This window comes from Taudactylus pleione, unplaced genomic scaffold (genome assembly GCF_031769625.1).
Source record: "Taudactylus pleione unplaced genomic scaffold, aTauple2 ptg000085l, whole genome shotgun sequence".
NCBI classification, from domain to species: domain Eukaryota; kingdom Metazoa; phylum Chordata; class Amphibia; order Anura; family Myobatrachidae; genus Taudactylus; species Taudactylus pleione.
Window position 1 is genome coordinate 13,186,632 of NW_028284487.1, and position 19,275 is coordinate 13,205,906.

At 37.0% G+C, this 19,275-nt stretch overlaps 6 non-coding genes across 6 annotated transcripts; all 6 read left to right on the top strand.

Annotated features, from left to right (window-relative positions):
* The first annotated feature begins 914 nt into the window (after positions 1-914).
* Positions 915-986, top strand: TRNAQ-CUG (transfer RNA glutamine (anticodon CUG)). Its single transcript has one exon. It is a non-coding gene; the product is annotated as a tRNA-Gln (tRNA).
* A 2,756-nt stretch (positions 987-3,742) lies between these two features.
* TRNAQ-UUG (transfer RNA glutamine (anticodon UUG)) lies at positions 3,743-3,814 on the top strand. The gene has a single exon. It is a non-coding gene; the product is annotated as a tRNA-Gln (tRNA).
* A 2,945-nt stretch (positions 3,815-6,759) lies between these two features.
* On the top strand, positions 6,760-6,831 carry TRNAQ-CUG (transfer RNA glutamine (anticodon CUG)). Its single transcript has one exon. It is a non-coding gene; the product is annotated as a tRNA-Gln (tRNA).
* Positions 6,832-7,775: 944 nt separating this feature from the next.
* Positions 7,776-7,847, top strand: TRNAQ-CUG (transfer RNA glutamine (anticodon CUG)). The gene has a single exon. It is a non-coding gene; the product is annotated as a tRNA-Gln (tRNA).
* A 2,756-nt stretch (positions 7,848-10,603) lies between these two features.
* Positions 10,604-10,675, top strand: TRNAQ-UUG (transfer RNA glutamine (anticodon UUG)). Its single transcript has one exon. It is a non-coding gene; the product is annotated as a tRNA-Gln (tRNA).
* Positions 10,676-18,698: 8,023 nt separating this feature from the next.
* On the top strand, positions 18,699-18,770 carry TRNAQ-CUG (transfer RNA glutamine (anticodon CUG)). The gene has a single exon. It is a non-coding gene; the product is annotated as a tRNA-Gln (tRNA).
* Positions 18,771-19,275: the final 505 nt, after the last annotated feature.

A 19,275-nucleotide genomic window follows, 5' to 3' on the forward strand; every position in this document is an offset into this window, starting at 1 on the left:
CAAATATGACACATTATAAAATATGTATGTATTCGTGGCCAATTGGTTTTGGCGATGGACTATAAATCCATTGGGGTCTCCCAGCGCATCTTCAAATACTGCCGACTACATTTTGGCTTGCTGGAAAAATGTAATTGAAATAAATTTTAAACCAATACTCAAACGTTTTAGAAACCATTCAGTGATCATAAACACCTGTAGAATAAACCAAAAATGCTTCCTTTCTTTGCCATGGGGGTGTGCATACTATTATATTATCATAGTTATGTTATTTGCACCTGATACCAGCAATATTCTCCCATATCATCTAATTTATCAATCTCCTACATGATTTACCATATCACCATGTACTTTAGCTTTCTCTAAAAAAATCATCATTTCACCATTTTGGGCAATCACAATCTGGGATGTGAAATCCATTCCTACAGCACTCAAAAAGGTAACAGAGGGTTTTTCTGGTTTGCCATAAAAGTTATTTATACATAGAGTTGAAAACAATACACAGGGCGAGAATCACAATGGGGTGGATGGAGCAACAGTCCTCCACATTAAAATAGGTCCATCATCAACTGTACGGTTGGCCATAAATCATAAGTACTAAAATTGTAGTTTTAGTTTTCTCATCAAACTATGTTATTTTTCTACTTTTCTGTATTTAGAGAGAAATTGGGGATTACAGTGTAGGCTTTGAACACACCCACTTGGATCTGGCTACATACACATAGCACTGGTCACAGCTCCTCCCCTTCTCAGTATAGTCCCTGAAACATTTTAGCCCCTGACCCATGTGGCCCTTAATCTGGCTTTAAGAATATGCAAATAGTTTGGAAGCAATTCAAAGATTTTAAGCACCTTCAGGTTAGTTTACAGTTTATTATATGTGTACCGTTACAGCCTGACATGATATGTCTATAGGTTCCATGGTGTAATGGTTAGCACTCTGGACTCTGAATCCGGTGATCCGAGTTTAAATCTCAGTGGGACCTTGTTTAAATTTTTTGTTGTAAAAAAAGTAAACAAATATGACACATTATAAAATATGTAAGTATTCGTGGCCGATTGGTTTTGGCGATGGACTAGAATTCCATTGGGGTCTCCGACCGCGTGTTCAAATACTGCCGACAACAATTTGGCTTGCTGGAAAATGTAATTGAAATAAATTTTAAACCAATACTCAAACATTTTAGAAACCATTCAGTGATCATAAACACATGTAGAATAAACCAAAAATGCTTCCTTTCTTTGCCATGGGGGTGTGCCTACTATTATATTATCATAGTTATGTTATTTGCAACTGATACCAGCAATATTCCCCCATATCATCTAATTTATCAATCTCCTTCATGATTTACCATATCACCATGTACTTTAGCTTTCTCTAAAAAAATCATCATATCACCATTTTGGGCAATCACAATCTGGGATGTGAAATCCATTGCTACAGCACTCAAGAAGGTAGCAGAGGGTTTTTCTGGTTTGCCATAAAAAGTTATTTATACATAGAGTTGAAAACAATACACAGGGCGAGAATAACAATGGGGTGGATGGAGCTACAGTCCTCCACACAAAAAATAGGCCCACCATCAACTGTACGGTTGGCCATAAATCATAAGTATTAAAATTGTAGTTTTAGTTTTGTCATCAAACTATGTTATTTTTCTACTTTTCTGTATTTAGAGAGAAATTGGGGCTGACAGTGTAGGTGTTGTACACACCCACTTGGATCTGGCTACATCCACATAGCACTGGTCACAGCTCCTCCCCTTCTCAGTATAGGCCCTGAAACATTTTAGCCCCTGACCCATGTGGTCCTTAATCCGGCCTTAACAATATGCAAATAGATTGGTAGCATTTCAAAGATTTTAAGCACCTCCAGTTTAGTATACAGTTTATTATATGTGGACTGTTACAGCCCAGCATACTACGTCAATAGGTTCCATGGTGTAATGGTTAGCACTCTGGACTCTCAATCCAGCGATCCGTGTTCAAATCTCAGTGGGACCTTGTATAAATATTTATTGTAAAAATAGTTAACAAATATGACACATTATAAAATATGTATGTATTCGTGGCCGATTGGTTTTGGCGATGGACTAGAAATCTATTGGGGTCTCCCAGCGCGTGATCAAATACTGCCGACTACATTTTGGCTTTGCTGGAAAAATGTCATTGAAATAAATTTTAAACCAATACTCAAACGTTTTAGAAACCATTCAGAGATCATAAACACCTGTAGAATAAACCAAAAATGCTTCCTTTCGTTGCCATGGGGGTGGGCCTACTATTATATTATCATAGTTATGTTATTTGCACCTGATACCAGCAATATTCCCCCATATCATATAATTTATCAATCTCCTTCATGTTTTACCATATCACCATGTACTTTAGCTTTCTCTAAAAAATCATCATATCACCATTTTGGGCAATCACAATCTGGGATGTGAAATCCATTGCTACAGCACTCAAAAAGGTAACAGAGGGTTTTTCTGGTTTGCCATAAAAAGTTAATTATACATAGAGTTGAAAACAATACACAGGGCGAGAATAACAATGGGGTGGATGGAGCTACAGTCCTCCACATTAAAATAGGTCCATCATCAACTGTACGGTTGGCCATTAATCATAAGTACTAAAATTGTAGTTTTAGTTTTCTCATCAAACTATGTTATTTTTCTACTTTTCTGTATTTAGAGAGAAATTGGGGATTACAGTGTAGGCTTTGAACACACCCACTTGGATCTGGCTACATACACATAGCACTGGTCACAGCTCCTCCCCTTCTCAGTATAGGCCCTGAAACATTTTAGCCCCTGACCCATGTGGCCCTTAATCTGGCTTTAAGAATATGCAAATAGTTTGGAAGCACTTCAAAGATTTTAAGCAACTTCAGGTTATTATACAGTTTATTATATGTGAACTGTTACAGCCTGACATGATATGTCTATAGGTTCCATGGTGTAATGGTTAGCACTCTGGACTCAGAGTCCAGTGATCCGAGTTCAAATCTTGGTGGGACCTTGTTTAAATATTTATTGTAAAAAAAGGAAACAAATATGACACATTATAAAATATGTAAGTATAAGTGGCCGATTGGTTTTGGCGATGGACTAGAAATCCATTGGGGTCTCCCACCGCTTGTTCAAATACTGCCGACTACAATTTGGCTTGCTGGAAAAATGTAATTGAAATAAATTTTAAACCAATACTCAAACATTTTAGAAACCATTCAGTGATCATAAACACCTGTAGAATAAACCAAAAATGCTTCCTTTCTTTGCCTTGGTGGTGTGCCTACTATTATATTATCATAGTTATGTTATTTGCACCTGATACCAGCAATATTCCCCCATATCATCTAATTTATCAATCTCTTTCATGATTTACCATATCACCATGTACTTTAGCTTTCTCTAAAAAAATCATCATATCACCATTTTGGGCAATCACAATCAGGGATGTGAAATCCATTGCTACAGCACTCAAGAAGGTAGCAGAGGGTTTTTCTGGATTGCCATAAAAAGTTATTTATACATAGAGTTGAAAATAATACACAGGGCGAGAATAACAATGGGGTGGATGGAGCTACAGTCCTCCACATAAAAATAGGCCCACCATCAACTGTACGGTTGGCCATAAATCATAAGTATTAAAATTGTAGTTTCAAAGATTTTAAGCACGTCCAGTTTAGTACACAGTTTTTTATATGTGGACTGTTACAGCCTGGCATGATATGTCAATAGGTTCCATGGTGTAATGGTTAGCACTCTGGACTTTGAATCCAGCGATCCGAGTTCAAATCTCGGTGGGACCTTGTTTAAATATTTATTGTAAAAATAGATACATTATAAAATGATTGGATTTGGCGATGAACTAGAAATCCATTGGGGTCTCCCAGCGCTTCTTCAAATACTGCCGACTACATTTTGGCTTGCTGGATAAATGTCATAGAAATAAATTTTAAACCAATACTCAAACATTTTAGAAACCATTCAGTGATCATAAACACTTGTAGAATAAACCAAAAATGCTTCCTTTCTTTGCCATGGGGGTGTTCCTACTATTATATTATCATAGTTATGTTATTTGCACCTGATACCAGCAATATTCCCCCATATCATCTAATTTATCAATCTCCTTCATGATTTACCATATCACCAAGTACTTTAGCTTTCTCTAAAAAATCATCATATCACCATTTTGGGCAATCACAATCTGGGATGTGAAATCCATTGCTACAGCACTCAAAAAGGTAACAGAGGGTTTTTCTGGTTTGCCATAAAAAGTTATTTACACATAGAGTTGAAAACAATACACAGGGCGATAGTAACAATGGGGTGGATGGAGCTACAGTCCTCCACATAAAAATAGGCCCACCATCAACTTTACGGTTGGCCATAAATCATAAGTATTAAAATTGTAGTTTTAGTTTCCTCATCAAACTATGTTATTTCTCTACTTTTCTATATTTAGAGAGAAATTGGGGCTGATAGTGTTGGCGTTGTACACACCCACTTGGATCTGGCTACATCCACATAGCACTGGTCACAGCTCCTCCCCTTCTCAGTATATGCCCTGAAACATTTTAGCCCCTGACCCATGTGGCCCTTAATCCGGCCTTAACAATATGCAAATAGTTTGGTAGCATTTCAAAGATTTTAAGCACCTCCAGTTTAGTATACAGTTTATTATATGTGGACTGTTACAGCCAGGAATACTATGTCAATAGGTTCCATGGTGTAATGGTTAGCACTCTTGACTCTGAATCCAGTGATTCCAGTTCAAATCTCAGTGGGAACTTGTTTAAATATTTATTGTAAAAAAGTATACAAATATGACACATTATAAAATATGTATGTATTCGTGGCCGATTGGTTTTGGCGATGGACTAGAAATCCATTGGGGTCTCCCAGCGCATCTTCAAATACTGCCGACTACATTTTGGCTTGCTGGAAAAATGTCATTGAAATAAATTTTAAACCAATACTCAAACGTTTTAGAAACCATTCAGTGATCATAAACACCTGTAGAATAAACCAAAAATGCTTCCTTTCTTTGCCATGGGGGTGTGCCTACTATTATATTATCATGGTTATGTTATTTGCACCTGATACCAGCAATATTCCCCCATATCATCTAATTTATCAATCTCCTTCATGATTTACCATATCACCATGTAGTTTATCTTTCTCTAAAAAATCATCATATCACCATTTTGGGCAATCACAATCTGGGATGTGAAATCCATTGCTACAGCACTCAAAAAGGTAACAGAGGGTTTTTCTGGTTTGCCATAAAAAGTTATTTATACATAGAGTTGAAAACAATACACAGGGCGAGAATAACAATGGGGTGGATGGAGCTACAGTCCTCCACATAAAAATAGGCCCACCATCAACTGTACGGTTGGCCATCAATCATAAGTATTAAAATTGTAGTTTTAGTTTTCTCATCAAACTATGTTATTTTTCTTCTTTTCTGTATTTAGAGAGAAATTGGGGCGGACAGTGTAGGCGCTGTACACACCCACTTGGATCTGGTTACATCCACATAGCACTGGTCACATCTCCTCCCCTTTTCAGTATAGGCCCTGAAACATTTTAGCCCCTGACCCATGTGGCCCTTAATCCGGCCTTAACAATATGCAAATAGATTGGTAGCATTTCAAAGATTTTAAGCACCTCCATTTTAGTTTACAGTTTATTATATGTGGACTGTTACAGCCAGACATACTATGTCAATAGGTTCCATGGAGTAATGGTTAGCATTCTGGACTCTGAATCCAGCGATCCGAGTTCAAATCTTAGTGGGAACTTGTTTTAATATTTATTGTAAAAAAAGTAAACAAATATGACACATTATAAAATATGTATGTATTCATGGCCGATTGGTTTTGGCGATGGACTAGAAATCCATTGGGGTCTCTCAGCGCGTGTTCAAATACTGCCGACTACATTTTGGCTTGCAGGAAAAATGTCATTGAAATAAATTTTAAACCAAAACTCAAACGTTTTAGAAACCATTCAGTGATCATAAACACCTGTAGAATAAACCAAAAATGCTTCCTTTCTTTGCCATGGGGGTGTGCCTACTATTATATTATCATAGTTATGTTATTTGCACCTGATACCAGCAATATTCCCCCATATCATCTAATTTATCAATCTCCTACATGATTTACCATATCACCATGTACTTTAGCTTTCTCTAAAAAATCATCATATCACCATTTTGGGCAATCACAATCTGGGATGTGAAATCCATTGCTACAGCACTCAAAAAGGTAACAGAGGGTTTTCCTGGTTTGCCATAAAAAGTTAATTATACATAGAGTTGAAAACAATACACAGGGTGAGAATAACAATGGGGTGGATGGAGCTACAGTCCTCCACTTAAAAATAGGCCCACCATCAACTGTACGGTTGGCCATAAATCATAAGTATTAAAATTGTAGTTTTAGTTTTCTCATCAAACTATGTTATTTTTCTACTTTTCTGTATTTAGAGAGAAATTGGAGCTGACAGTGTAGGCGTTGTACACACCCACTTGGATCTGGCTACATCCACATAGCACTGGTCACAGCTCCTCCTCTTCTCAGTATAGGCCCTGAAACATTTTAGCCCCTGACCCATGTGGTCCTTAATCCAGCCTTAACAATATGCAAATAGATTGGTAGCATTTCAAAGATTTTAAGCACCTCCAGTTTAGTATACAGTTTATTATATGTGGACTGTTACAGCCTGACATTATATGTCATTAGGTTCCATGGTGTAATGGTTAGCACTCTGGACTCTGAATCCAGCGATCTGAGTTCAAATCTCGGTGGGACCTTGTTTAAATATTTATTGTAAAAATAGTTAACAAATATGACACATTATATAATATGTATGTATTCTCTGCCGATTGGTTTTGGCGATGGACTAGAAATCCATTGGGGTCTCCCAGCGCGTGTTCAAATACTGCCGACTACATTTTGGCTTGCTGGAAAAATGTAATTGAAATAAATTTTAAACCAATACTCAAACATTTTAGAAACCATTCAGTGATCATAAACACCTGTAGAATAAACCAAAAATGCTTCCTTTCTTTGCCATGGGGGTGTGCATACTATTATATTATCATAGTTATGTTATTTGCACCTGATACCAGCAATATTCTCCCATATCATCTAATTTATCAATCTCCTACATGATTTACCATATCACCATGTACTTTAGCTTTCTCTAAAAAAATCATCATTTCACCATTTTGGGCAATCACAATCTGGGATGTGAAATCCATTCCTACAGCACTCAAAAAGGTAACAGAGGGTTTTTCTGGTTTGCCATAAAAGTTATTTATACATAGAGTTGAAAACAATACACAGGGCGAGAATCACAATGGGGTGGATGGAGCAACAGTCCTCCACATTAAAATAGGTCCATCATCAACTGTACGGTTGGCCATAAATCATAAGTACTAAAATTGTAGTTTTAGTTTTCTCATCAAACTATGTTATTTTTCTACTTTTCTGTATTTAGAGAGAAATTGGGGATTACAGTGTAGGCTTTGAACACACCCACTTGGATCTGGCTACATACACATAGCACTGGTCACAGCTCCTCCCCTTCTCAGTATAGTCCCTGAAACATTTTAGCCCCTGACCCATGTGGCCCTTAATCTGGCTTTAAGAATATGCAAATAGTTTGGAAGCAATTCAAAGATTTTAAGCACCTTCAGGTTAGTTTACAGTTTATTATATGTGTACCGTTACAGCCTGACATGATATGTCTATAGGTTCCATGGTGTAATGGTTAGCACTCTGGACTCTGAATCCGGTGATCCGAGTTTAAATCTCAGTGGGACCTTGTTTAAATTTTTTGTTGTAAAAAAAGTAAACAAATATGACACATTATAAAATATGTAAGTATTCGTGGCCGATTGGTTTTGGCGATGGACTAGAATTCCATTGGGGTCTCCGACCGCGTGTTCAAATACTGCCGACAACAATTTGGCTTGCTGGAAAATGTAATTGAAATAAATTTTAAACCAATACTCAAACATTTTAGAAACCATTCAGTGATCATAAACACATGTAGAATAAACCAAAAATGCTTCCTTTCTTTGCCATGGGGGTGTGCCTACTATTATATTATCATAGTTATGTTATTTGCACCTGATACCAGCAATATTCCCCCATATCATCTAATTTATCAATCTCCTTCATGATTTACCATATCACCATGTACTTTAGCTTTCTCTAAAAAAATCATCATATCACCATTTTGGGCAATCACAATCTGGGATGTGAAATCCATTGCTACAGCACTCAAGAAGGTAGCAGAGGGTTTTTCTGGTTTGCCATAAAAAGTTATTTATACATAGAGTTGAAAACAATACACAGGGCGAGATTAACAATGGGGTGGATGGAGCTACAGTCCTCCACACAAAAAATAGGCCCACCATCAACTGTACGGTTGGCCATAAATCATAAGTATTAAAATTGTAGTTTTAGTTTTGTCATCAAACTATGTTATTTTTCTACTTTTCTGTATTTAGAGAGAAATTGGGGCTGACAGTGTAGGTGTTGTACACACCCACTTGGATCTGGCTACATCCACATAGCACTGGTCACAGCTCCTCCCCTTCTCAGTATAGGCCCTGAAACATTTTAGCCCCTGACCCATGTGGTCCTTAATCCGGCCTTAACAATATGCAAATAGATTGGTAGCATTTCAAAGATTTTAAGCACCTCCAGTTTAGTATACAGTTTATTATATGTGGACTGTTACAGCCCAGCATACTACGTCAATAGGTTCCATGGTGTAATGGTTAGCACTCTGGACTCTCAATCCAGCGATCCGTGTTCAAATCTCAGTGGGACCTTGTATAAATATTTATTGTAAAAATAGTTAACAAATATGACACATTATAAAATATGTATGTATTCGTGGCCGATTGGTTTTGGCGATGGACTAGAAATCTATTGGGGTCTCCCAGCGCGTGATCAAATACTGCCGACTACATTTTGGCTTTGCTGGAAAAATGTCATTGAAATAAATTTTAAACCAATACTCAAACGTTTTAGAAACCATTCAGAGATCATAAACACCTGTAGAATAAACCAAAAATGCTTCCTTTCGTTGCCATGGGGGTGGGCCTACTATTATATTATCATAGTTATGTTATTTGCACCTGATACCAGCAATATTCCCCCATATCATATAATTTATCAATCTCCTTCATGTTTTACCATATCACCATGTACTTTAGCTTTCTCTAAAAAATCATCATATCACCATTTTGGGCAATCACAATCTGGGATGTGAAATCCATTGCTACAGCACTCAAAAAGGTAACAGAGGGTTTTTCTGGTTTGCCATAAAAAGTTAATTATACATAGAGTTGAAAACAATACACAGGGCGAGAATAACAATGGGGTGGATGGAGCTACAGTCCTCCACATTAAAATAGGTCCATCATCAACTGTACGGTTGGCCATTAATCATAAGTACTAAAATTGTAGTTTTAGTTTTCTCATCAAACTATGTTATTTTTCTACTTTTCTGTATTTAGAGAGAAATTGGGGATTACAGTGTAGGCTTTGAACACACCCACTTGGATCTGGCTACATACACATAGCACTGGTCACAGCTCCTCCCCTTCTCAGTATAGGCCCTGAAACATTTTAGCCCCTGACCCATGTGGCCCTTAATCTGGCTTTAAGAATATGCAAATAGTTTGGAAGCACTTCAAAGATTTTAAGCAACTTCAGGTTATTATACAGTTTATTATATGTGAACTGTTACAGCCTGACATGATATGTCTATAGGTTCCATGGTGTAATGGTTAGCACTCTGGACTCAGAGTCCAGTGATCCGAGTTCAAATCTTGGTGGGACCTTGTTTAAATATTTATTGTAAAAAAAGGAAACAAATATGACACATTATAAAATATGTAAGTATAAGTGGCCGATTGGTTTTGGCGATGGACTAGAAATCCATTGGGGTCTCCCACCGCTTGTTCAAATACTGCCGACTACAATTTGGCTTGCTGGAAAAATGTAATTGAAATAAATTTTAAACCAATACTCAAACATTTTAGAAACCATTCAGTGATCATAAACACCTGTAGAATAAACCAAAAATGCTTCCTTTCTTTGCCTTGGTGGTGTGCCTACTATTATATTATCATAGTTATGTTATTTGCACCTGATACCAGCAATATTCCCCCATATCATCTAATTTATCAATCTCTTTCATGATTTACCATATCACCATGTACTTTAGCTTTCTCTAAAAAAATCATCATATCACCATTTTGGGCAATCACAATCAGGGATGTGAAATCCATTGCTACAGCACTCAAGAAGGTAGCAGAGGGTTTTTCTGGATTGCCATAAAAAGTTATTTATACATAGAGTTGAAAACAATACACAGGGCGAGAATAACAATGGGGTGGATGGAGCTACAGTCCTCCACATAAAAATAGGCCCACCATCAACTGTACGGTTGGCCATAAATCATAAGTATTAAAATTGTAGTTTCAAAGATTTTAAGCACGTCCAGTTTAGTACACAGTTTTTTGTATGTGGACTGTTACAGCCTGGCATGATATGTCAATAGGTTCCATGGTGTAATGGTTAGCACTCTGGACTTTGAATCCAGCGATCCGAGTTCAAATCTCGGTGGGACCTTGTTTAAATATTTATTGTAAAAATAGATACATTATAAAATGATTGGATTTGGCGATGAACTAGAAATCCATTGGGGTCTTCCAGCGCTTCTTCAAATACTGCCGACTACATTTTGGCTTGCTGGATAAATGTCATAGAAATAAATTTTAAACCAATACTCAAACATTTTAGAAACCATTCAGTGATCATAAACACTTGTAGAATAAACCAAAAATGCTTCCTTTCTTTGCCATGGGGGTGTTCCTACTATTATATTATCATAGTTATGTTATTTGCACCTGATACCAGCAATATTCCCCCATATCATCTAATTTATCAATCTCCTTCATGATTTACCATATCACCAAGTACTTTAGCTTTCTCTAAAAAATCATCATATCACCATTTTGGGCAATCACAATCTGGGATGTGAAATCCATTGCTACAGCACTCAAAAAGGTAACAGAGGGTTTTTCTGGTTTGCCATAAAAAGTTATTTACACATAGAGTTGAAAACAATACACAGGGCGATAGTAACAATGGGGTGGATGGAGCTACAGTCCTCCACATAAAAATAGGCCCACCATCAACTTTACGGTTGGCCATAAATCATAAGTATTAAAATTGTAGTTTTAGTTTCCTCATCAAACTATGTTATTTCTCTACTTTTCTATATTTAGAGAGAAATTGGGGCTGATAGTGTTGGCGTTGTACACACCCACTTGGATCTGGCTACATCCACATAGCACTGGTCACAGCTCCTCCCCTTCTCAGTATATGCCCTGAAACATTTTAGCCCCTGACCCATGTGGCCCTTAATCCGGCCTTAACAATATGCAAATAGTTTGGTAGCATTTCAAAGATTTTAAGCACCTCCAGTTTAGTATACAGTTTATTATATGTGGACTGTTACAGCAAGGAATACTATGTCAATAGGTTCCATGGTGTAATGGTTAGCACTCTTGACTCTGAATCCAGTGATTCCAGTTCAAATCTCAGTGGGAACTTGTTTAAATATTTATTGTAAAAAAGTATACAAATATGACACATTATAAAATATGTATGTATTCGTGGCCGATTGGTTTTGGCGATGGACTAGAAATCCATTGGGGTCTCCCAGCGCATCTTCAAATACTGCCGACTACATTTTGGCTTGCTGGAAAAATGTCATTGAAATAAATTTTAAACCAATACTCAAACGTTTTAGAAACCATTCAGTGATCATAAACACCTGTAGAATAAACCAAAAATGCTTCCTTTCTTTGCCATGGGGGTGTGCCTACTATTATATTATCATGGTTATGTTATTTGCACCTGATACCAGCAATATTCCCCCATATCATCTAATTTATCAATCTCCTTCATGATTTACCATATCACCATGTAGTTTATCTTTCTCTAAAAAATCATCATATCACCATTTTGGGCAATCACAATCTGGGATGTGAAATCCATTGCTACAGCACTCAAAAAGGTAACAGAGGGTTTTTCTGGTTTGCCATAAAAAGTTATTTATACATAGAGTTGAAAACAATACACAGGGCGAGAATAACAATGGGGTGGATGGAGCTACAGTCCTCCACATAAAAATAGGCCCACCATCAACTGTACGGTTGGCCATCAATCATAAGTATTAAAATTGTAGTTTTAGTTTTCTCATCAAACTATGTTATTTTTCTTCTTTTCTGTATTTAGAGAGAAATTGGGGCGGACAGTGTAGGCGCTGTACACACCCACTTGGATCTGGTTACATCCACATAGCACTGGTCACATCTCCTCCCCTTTTCAGTATAGGCCCTGAAACATTTTAGCCCCTGACCCATGTGGCCCTTAATCCGGCCTTAACAATATGCAAATAGATTGGTAGCATTTCAAAGATTTTAAGCACCTCCATTTTAGTTTACAGTTTATTATATGTGGACTGTTACAGCCAGACATACTATGTCAATAGGTTCCATGGAGTAATGGTTAGCATTCTGGACTCTGAATCCAGCGATCCGAGTTCAAATCTTAGTGGGAACTTGTTTTAATATTTATTGTAAAAAAAGTAAACAAATATGACACATTATAAAATATGTATGTATTCATGGCCGATTGGTTTTGGCGATGGACTAGAAATCCATTGGGGTCTCTCAGCGCGTGTTCAAATACTGCCAACTACATTTTGGCTTGCAGGAAAAATGTCATTGAAATAAATTTTAAACCAAAACTCAAACGTTTTAGAAACCATTCAGTGATCATAAACACCTGTAGAATAAACCAAAAATGCTTCCTTTCTTTGCCATGGGGGTGTGCCTACTATTATATTATCATAGTTATGTTATTTGCACCTGATACCAGCAATATTCCCCCATATCATCTAATTTATCAATCTCCTACATGATTTACCATATCACCATGTACTTTAGCTTTCTCTAAAAAATCATCATATCACCATTTTGGGCAATCACAATCTGGGTTGTGAAATCCATTGCTACAGCACTCAAAAAGGTAACAGAGGGTTTTTCTGGTTTGCCATAAAAAGTTATTTATACATAGAGTTGAAAACAATACACAGGGAGAGAATAACAATGGGGTGGATGGAGCTACAGTCCTCCACAGAAAAATAGGCCCACCATCAACTGTACGGTTGGCCATAAATCATAAGTATTAAAATTGTAGTTTTAGTTTTCTCATCAAACTATGTTATTTTTCTACTTTTCTGTATTTAGAGAGAAATTGGGGCTGACAGTGTAGGCGTTGTACACACCCACTTGGATCTGGCTACATCCACATAGCACTGGTCACATCTCCTCCCCTTTTCAGTATAGGTCCAGAAACATTTTAGCCCCTGACCCATGTGGCACTTAATCCGGCCTTAACAATATGCAAATAGATTGGTAGCATTTCAAAGATTTTAAGCATCTCCAGTTTAGTATACAGTTTATTATATGTGGACTGTTACAGCCTGACATACTATGTCAATAGGTTCCATGGTGTAAAGGTTAGCACTCTGGACTCTGAATCCAGTGATTCGATTTCAAATCTTGGTGGGAACTTGTTTAAATATTTTTTGTAAAAAAAGTAAACAAATATGACACATTATAATATATGTATGTATTCGTGGCCGATTGGTTTTGGCGATGGACTAGAAATCCATTGGGGTCTCCCAGCGCATCTTCAAATACTGCCGACTACATTTTGGCTTGCTGGAAAAATATCATTGAAATAAATTTTAAACCAATACTCAAAAGTTTTAGAAACCATTCAGTGATCATAAACACCTGTAGAATAAACCAAAAATGCTTCCTTTCTTTGCCATGGGGGTGTGCCTACTATTATATTATCATAGTTATGTTATTTGCACCTGATACCAGCAATATTCCCCCATATCATCTAATTTATCAATCTCCTTCATGATTTACCATATCACCATGTACTTTAGCTTTCTCTAAAAAATCATCATATCACCATTTTGGGCAATCACAATCTGGGATGTGAAATCCATTGCTACAGCACTCAAAAAGGTAACAGAGGGTTTTTCTGGTTTGCCATAAAAAGTTATTTGTACATAGAGTTGAAAACAATACACAGGGCGATAGTAACAATGGGGTGGATGGAGCTACAGTCCTCCACATAAAAATAGGCCCACCATCAACTTTACGGTTGGCCATAAATCATAAGTATTAAAATTGTAGTTTTAGTTTCCTCATCAAACTATGTTATTTCTCTACTTTTCTATATTTAGAGAGAAATTGGGGCTGATAGTGTTGGCGTTGTACACACCCACTTGGATCTGGCTACATCCACATAGCACTGGTCACAGCTCCTCCCCTTCTCAGTATATGCCCTGAAACATTTTAGCCCCTGACCCATGTGGCCCTTAATCCGGCCTTAACAATATGCAAATAGTTTGGTAGCATTTCAAAGATTTTAAGCACCTCCAGTTTAGTATACAGTTTATTATATGTGGACTGTTACAGCCAGGCATACTATGTCAATAGGTTCCATGGTGTAATGGTTAGCACTCTGGACTCTGAATCCAGTGATTCCAGTTCAAATCTCAGTGGGAACTTGTTTAAATATTTATTGTAAAAAAGTATACAAATATGACACATTATAAAATATGTATGTATTCGTGGCCGATTGGTTTTGGCGATGGACTAGAAATCCATTGGGGTCTCCCAGCGCATCTTCAAATACTGCCGACTACATTTTGGCTTGCTGGAAAAATGTCATTGAAATAAATTTTAAACCAATACTCAAACGTTTTAGAAACCATTCAGTGATCATAAACACCTGTAGAATAAACCAAAAATGCTTCCTTTCTTTGCCATGGGGGTGTGCCTACTATTATATTATCATGGTTATGTTATTTGCACCTGATACCAGCAATATTCCCCCATATCATCTAATTTATCAATCTCCTTCATGATTTACCATATCACCATGTAGTTTATCTTTCTCTAAAAAATCATCATATCACCATTTTGGGCAATCACAATCTGGGATGTGAAATCCATTGCTACAGCACTCAAAAAGGTAACAGAGGGTTTTTCTGGTTTGCCATAAAAAGTTATTTATACATAGAGTTGAAAACAATACACAGGGCGAGAATAACAATGGGGTGGATGGAGCTACAGTCCTCCACATAAAAATAGGCCCACCATCAACTGTACGGTTGGCCATCAATCATAAGTATTAAAATTGTAGTTTTAGTTTTCTCATCAAACTATGTTATTTTTCTTCTTTTCTGTATTTAGAGAGAAATTGGGGCGGACAGTGTAGGCGCTGTACACACCCACTTGGATCTGGTTACATCCACATAGCACTGGTCACATCTCCTCCCCTTTTCAGTATAGGCCCTGAAACATTTTAGCCCCTGACCCATGTGGCCCTTAATCCGGCCTTAACAATATGCAAATAGATTGGTAGCATTTCAAAGATTTTAAGCACCTCCATTTTAGTTTACAGTTTATTATATGTGGACTGTTACAGCCAGACATACTATGTCAATAGGTTCCATGGAGTAATGGTTAGCATTCTGGACTCTGAATCCAGCGATCCGAGTTCAAATCTTAGTGGGAACTTGTTTTAATATTTATTGTAAAAAAAGTAAACAAATATGACACATTATAAAATATGTATGTATTCATGGCCGATTGGTTTTGGCGATGGACTAGAAATCCATTGGGGTCTCTCAGCGCGTGTTCAAATACTGCCGACTACATTTTGGCTTGCAGGAAAAATGTCATTGAAATAAATTTTAAACCAAAACTCAAACGTTTTAGAAACCATTCAGTGATCATAAACACCTGTAGAATAAACCAAAAATGCTTCCTTTCTTTGCCATGGGGGTGTGCCTACTATTATATTATCATAGTTATGTTATTTGCACCTGATACCAGCAATATTCCCCCATATCATCTAATTTATCAATCTCCTACATGATTTACCATATCACCATGTACTTTAGCTTTCTCTAAAAAATCATCATATCACCATTTTGGGCAATCACAATCTGGGTTGTGAAATCCATTGCTACAGCACTCAAAAAGGTAACAGAGGGTTTTTCTGGTTTGCCATAAAAAGTTATTTATACATAGAGTTGAAAACAATACACAGGGAGAGAATAACAATGGGGTGGATGGAGCTACAGTCCTCCACAGAAAAATAGGCCCACCATCAACTGTACGGTTGGCCATAAATCATAAGTATTAAAATTGTAGTTTTAGTTTTCTCATCAAACTATGTTATTTTTCTACTTTTCTGTATTTAGAGAGAAATTGGGGCTGACAGTGTAGGCGTTGTACACACCCACTTGGATCTGGCTACATCCACATAGCACTGGTCACATCTCCTCCCCTTTTCAGTATAGGTCCAGAAACATTTTAGCCCCTGACCCATGTGGCCCTTAATCCGGCCTTAACAATATGCAAATAGATTGGTAGCATTTCAAAGATTTTAAGCATCTCCAGTTTAGTATACAGTTTATTATATGTGGACTGTTACAGCCTGACATACTATGTCAATAGGTTCCATGGTGTAAAGGTTAGCACTCGGGACTCTGAATCCAGTGATTCGATTTCAAATCTTGGTGGGAACTTGTTTAAATATTTTTTGTAAAAAAAGTAAACAAATATGACACATTATAATATATGTATGTATTCGTGGCCGATTGGTTTTGGCGATGGACTAGAAATCCATTGGGGTCTCCCAGCGCATCTTCAAATACTGCCGACTACATTTTGGCTTGCTGGAAAAATATCATTGAAATAAATTTTAAACCAATACTCAAAAGTTTTAGAAACCATTCAGTGATCATAAACACCTGTAGAATAAACCAAAAATGCTTCCTTTCTTTGCCATGGGGGTGTGCCTACTATTATATTATCATAGTTATGTTATTTGCACCTGATACCAGCAATATTCCCCCATATCATCTAATTTATCAATCTCCTTCATGATTTACCATATCACCATGTACTTTAGCTTTCTCTAAAAAATCATCATATCACCATTTTGGGCAATCACAATCTGGGATGTGAAATCCATTGCTACAGCACTCAAAAAGGTAACAGAGGGTTTTTCTGGTTTTCCATAAAAAGTTATTTGTACATAGAGTTGAAAACAATACACAGGGCGATAGTAACAATGGGGTGGATGGAGCTACAGTCCTCCACATAAAAATAGGCCCACCATCAACTTTACGGTTGGCCATAAATCATAAGTATTAAAATTGTAGTTTTAGTTTCCTCATCAAACTATGTTATTTCTCTACTTTTCTATATTTAGAGAGAAATTGGGGCTGATAGTGTTGGCGTTGTACACACCCACTTGGATCTGGCTACATCCACATAGCACTGGTCACAGCTCCTCCCCTTCTCAGTATATGCCCTGAAACATTTTAGCCCCTGACCCATGTGGCCCTTAATCCGGCCTTAACAATATGCAAATAGTTTGGTAGCATTTCAAAGATTTTAAGCACCTCCAGTTTAGTATACAGTTTATTATATGTGGACTGTTACAGCCAGGCATACTATGTCAATAGGTTCCATGGTGTAATGGTTAGCACTCTGGACTCTGAATCCAGTGATTCCAGTTCAAATCTCAGTGGGAACTTGTTTAAATATTTATTGTAAAAAAGTAAACAAATATGACACATTATAAAACATGTATGTATTCGTGGCCAATTGGTTTTGGCGATGGACTAGAAATCCATTGGGGTCTCCCAGCGCATCTTCAAATACTGCCGACTACATTTTGGCTTGCTGGAAAAATGTAATTGAAATAAATTTTAAACCAATACTCAAACGTTTTAGAAACCATTCAGTGATCATAAACACCTGTAGAATAAACCAAAAATGCTTCCTTTCTTTGCCATGGGGGTGTGCATACTATTATATTATCATAGTTATGTTATTTGCACCTGATACCAGCAATATTCTCCCATATCATCTAATTTATCAATCTCCTACATGATTTACCATATCACCATGTACTTTAGCTTTCTCTAAAAAAATCATCATTTCACCATTTTGGGCAATCACAATCTGGGATGTGAAATCCATTCCTACAGCACTCAAAAAGGTAACAGAGGGTTTTTCTGGTTTGCCATAAAAGTTATTTATACATAGAGTTGAAAACAATACACAGGGCGAGAATCACAATGGGGTGGATGGAGCAACAGTCCTCCACATTAAAATAGGTCCATCATCAACTGTACGGTTGGCCATAAATCATAAGTACTAAAATTGTAGTTTTAGTTTTCTCATCAAACTATGTTATTTTTCTACTTTTCTGTATTTAGAGAGAAATTGGGGATTACAGTGTAGGCTTTGAACACACCCACTTGGATCTGGCTACATACACATAGCACTGGTCACAGCTCCTCCCCTTCTCAGTATAGTCCCTGAAACATTTTAGCCCCTGACCCATGTGGCCCTTAATCTGGCTTTAAGAATATGCAAATAGTTTGGAAGCAATTCAAAGATTTTAAGCACCTTCAGGTTAGTTTACAGTTTATTATATGTGTACCGTTACAGCCTGACATGATATGTCTATAGGTTCCATGGTGTAATGGTTAGCACTCTGGACTCTGAATCCGGTGATCCGAGTTTAAATCTCAGTGGGACCTTGTTTAAATTTTTTGTTGTAAAAAAAGTAAACAAATATGACACATTATAAAATATGTAAGTATTCGTGGCCGATTGGTTTTGGCGATGGACTAGAATTCCATTGGGGTCTCCGACCGCGTGTTCAAATACTGCCGACAACAATTTGGCTTGCTGGAAAATGTAATTGAAATAAATTTTAAACCAATACTCAAACATTTTAGAAACCATTCAGTGATCATAAACACATGTAGAATAAACCAAAAATGCTTCCTTTCTTTGCCATGGGGGTGTGCCTACTATTATATTATCATAGTTATGTTATTTGCACCTGATACCAGCAATATTCCCCCATATCATCTAATTTATCAATCTCCTTCATGATTTACCATATCACCATGTACTTTAGCTTTCTCTAAAAAAATCATCATATCACCATTTTGGGCAATCACAATCTGGGATGTGAAATCCATTGCTACAGCACTCAAGAAGGTAGCAGAGGGTTTTTCTGGTTTGCCATAAAAAGTT